The sequence below is a fragment of the Colossoma macropomum genome, unplaced genomic scaffold (genome assembly GCF_904425465.1).
Source record: "Colossoma macropomum unplaced genomic scaffold, Colossoma_macropomum, whole genome shotgun sequence".
NCBI lineage: Eukaryota > Metazoa > Chordata > Actinopteri > Characiformes > Serrasalmidae > Colossoma > Colossoma macropomum.
The window spans coordinates 24,218,572-24,222,553 of NW_023494793.1; the positions used below are offsets into that span (position 1 = coordinate 24,218,572).

The 3,982-nt window shown below is 36.2% G+C and overlaps 1 long non-coding RNA gene across 1 annotated transcript; it reads left to right on the forward strand.

The window, feature by feature from the left end:
- The first annotated feature begins 409 nt into the window (after positions 1-409).
- On the forward strand, positions 410-2,050 carry LOC118812927. Its single transcript, XR_005007594.1, has 3 exons — positions 410-654; positions 1,403-1,510; positions 1,874-2,050. It is a non-coding gene; the product is annotated as an uncharacterized LOC118812927 (long non-coding RNA).
- The last annotated feature ends 1,932 nt before the right edge of the window (positions 2,051-3,982 follow it).

A 3,982-nucleotide genomic window follows, 5' to 3' on the forward strand; every position in this document is an offset into this window, starting at 1 on the left:
GAGCAGCTCATTGGCTGTTCGCGCTCACAGACGTCATGAACATACATGAGGTGCCGTTTAAAACTCCTATAACTCGACTTTACAAGCTCTTAAAAATATAACAGCAGTGTTAAAATGTTTTATGATATTCAGTGTTCAGGAAATGTATTCTGTTACATTAAAAATGTTTAAGCATTTATAAACTATGATTTTGCTCAAATACTCCATATCAACCCATTCATTTTGGACTCACTCGGGAGCTCCCTCTAGCGTTTGAGAAAACCAGAAGACATTGCAGAGTGGTAATTCTCATTTCGACAAATTCTATGCTACAGCTAACTGAGGGACAGTAGGACCCAGCGACATAGGTTCTTACAAACTAATGCTGTTTCCCTGCTTCTTTATTAAGCTCACCTGTGGCTCACTTGAGTTTGTAGCTCGTGGCATGTGCGTGCATGGGGAAAAACGTGCTGAGTTTGGCGTCCTTGTAGTTTTAAATTAAATTGGTTTGCTGGAAAAGACGTTTATGTATCCTTCTGGAGCTAAACTGTGTGCTACATTTGTTTTAGTTCCTTTGTCCTGTGAGACTGGTGTGCCTGCATGGAAAAGGAAAAATATTCTGTCTCAAAGGTTGCAGTTGCCCTCTGCCATCAAGGCGTTTGAAGCTTGAGTTTGGTAAGCAAGCACTGTACACGAAATGCACTCTGATGATTGTAGCACTGTTACTTGTCTAGTTTATTTTTAGCATAATGAGATGTTTCGTGCTATTTTGCTAACTAGAGCAAGTGGGAGGTCAGTAAAGGCCTCGGATGACCAGTGCTGTTCCAAGTGTAAATACTTGAAACTTGTTCTCAGATGACTCCAACGAGAGTTTAATAAGTAAGCTTTTTTTTTAAATACATTTAGGTGATGTTAATTTGTTTACTTTATTTAAAAAAGACAATTTTATATTGGTATAAGCTGTAATTTGTAGCTTTTGGGTGACCATAATATGTTCTATGTGACCAGTGCTGCTTCTGATTTTATTGGAGGAGGTTTCTTTAGTTTATTTGTATTTGGTTAGTTATTTTAATTATTTTCCTCTGTAATGTGATTTATTTTTGAATCTCCATAATGGTTCATTGTGCTCCTGGGGTGCTGGGAGGGTATCCATGTGAAATAGCTGCTGCTGTTATAGGGGCAGTTAAACTACACAGGTATGAGATGTACTGTAGTGTCAAAGGCAGCTGCCCAAGTAGCCTGAATGTAGGTTCTAATAGGTTTTCCCTCCTCCTTCTCTCTTTTCTCCTTTTAATAGGAGCGTTCGTTTTTGGCTTTGTGTGTTCACATACAAGTTATTTTTATTAGCATTACTTAGCTGTTTTGAGGAATAATCAACTAATAATTTCCTCAGTAGAAAACATGTTGTGGGTGATCATTTTAGCATCCATGTTGTACTGGACTCCTGGTTGGGGATTGTGGGAGCAGTAGTGGACTGAAGTGGGCAATGAGAGGAAAAAATGTGGAGAATTTTCAGAATTTCATTTAAATGGTAAGCAAATTATCCTGAAACATATTAAAAGAATAATTGCATGAATAAAACTGCCAAACAGTGACAGTGAGGAACGGTGTGAATTAAGTAAATAAAGGTTTTCTATACTTAAATAAGATGTACTAAGTGTATTCTAAATGTATTTCAAATATATTCTGAATACATTAAATTTTTATGTACTGTAATGGAAAACATTTAGAACAGTGTATTCAATATTCAGCTAACACTACTTTATTTTAAAATATTTTGCCCAACCCTGTGTAAATCTATGTAGTATGTAATATAGATTATAAAATGTTTTCTGACTTTTTTTTTTTTTTCATCAATGACCTTAATAGTTTCCACCATTTGCTCATTTTACAGGGTGATTCAAGAAGATTCATCCGATTTCAATGCGGCATATTTTTACAACTGTGAGGTGCCTAGGAAACAATCACATACCAATTGAAAAAGGGGGTCATACAGTTTCTGACGGTCACCGGAAGATGGTTCCCTTCAGTCTGCGAGGAGATGGCAACCCCTGTTCTCCACTTCAATAAGAGTGAATCAGTCATAACTGTGTAACATGTTGTCGGCAGTGAACCTCCAACAGCTCAGAGCATTCGTTGTTGTTTCCACAACACTGGATGATCTCCGAAATCGCATTGAAAGAGCCGTGAGTACAGTGACACCTGACATGCTCAATCAAGTATAGGATGAGTTTGACTATTGCATTGATGTCTGTACAGTTGGAGTACTTCTGAAATTACATAAACTTTATCCTCACTTAAAACATTTACAATTTACTGCTTTGTTCTGTAATGATATACAAGTGAAATAAATGAATAAATCGGATGAATCTTTTTGAATCACTGTGTGTGTATATAGTAATGGAAATCAGTGTTTCTACTTTCTGTTAAAAGCTCTATTATTATTATTATTATTATTATTATTATTATACAAAAATTATTGTGAAAATTATTAAAATATTTTAGATGCCATTCATGCAGAGGTCCAGGTAGTTCTAAAGATTGTATACATATTTTCAGTTCAGAAATTGTTTCATGCAGCCAGTTTAGAAACTTCATGCAACTGTTCAGTGCTGGCTTTGTCCTGTAATGTTGGTAATAATAAATATGTTCATTTTTTTCAAATATTTTTCAAAAAAAAGTCCAAACATTTAGTATACTGGACACTGAATATTGTTTCCCAGTAAACAAAAAAATGTTCTATGTTAAGTATGCAGCAGAGAACATGTTTCGTAAGAAAATATTTTTTAGTGTCTGGGACTGAGGAGGTTACGTATTTTTCTGAGAGTCACAGATAGACAATTGAGCATATACATGCAGTGCCTGGTCATCACTGCGTCATGGATCCTAGTGCAGTTGTTCCCTTGTAGTTACACCACTGCAAGAAAGCCACTGTGGGAATAAACATTGTCATTTTCATTATGTACATTCACATCTCACTGTACAAAGTGCTACCTAAATTTTGCTAAAGCACACCACTGGTAATACTTGGTGGTTCAGTTTCTCTGCAAGTTCTCAGTGATCGCAGTGGTGCAGGTATACAGTGTATACCCACACCTCTGAGGAGACTGATTTACAATATACCCACCTACCAACGGAAATGTTTGTGTCTGGGATTTTGTGTTTGATTTTGACTTAATTGCAGAGAGCAAACATGTTATGCTCATCCAGTCATGAGCTGATTAACGATATATTTTCATGTTTACTCCTAGTGATCTTTCTCCACTGCCGTGCTCTAGTGACTGAAAAAAACGTATTATAATGATAGCTGACTAACATGGCAATAGGGAATGAAAGACACTAAGCACAAAAACATCAAAACAGCATAAAGATGCATCTGACAACTGTAATAACAGCAATGTTCTAGTCTAACAAATCAGTTTTGAGATTCGTTATGTTCTCATCCCGATTAAGTATCTACTTTTGATACATCAGTGATAGAATAGCATGTTTTAGGTCACTAGGAGAACACAAAAAGCAAAATGTTATTTTTATAGTTACATTTATAGTTTTGTTGAGTTTACATTATTTATTTTTTTTTTAAGCATAACAATTAGACCATTTAATTATTGGGCAGATTGAGTTCCTTTATATAGCACAGTATGCTAACATATGTGGACACCACTACACCACTGCTGCAATCCTCTATAGACAGGCATCATTTTGTGTGTTGATTTGCATGTAATGTTCTTTAAGCAGGATTATAAAAGACATTGGCAGTGCCAGCATTCTCCTCCTTGTATTTTATGTCTGACTGTGACAAAGAGAGATCGTCCCACATGCACACTTAATGCAAATTTTAAAACCAGAGCTGCGCTGAGGAACATAAGAGTACAGTGCTGCAAAACAAGGCTGTAAACAGAGCCTGACTGCAGTGTTCCCTCTACCCTAATGACAGACATTAACTCAATTTTTCCCATGAGATGAGCCATCTACAGCCATTTGCATCATGGTGTAGCTGTAC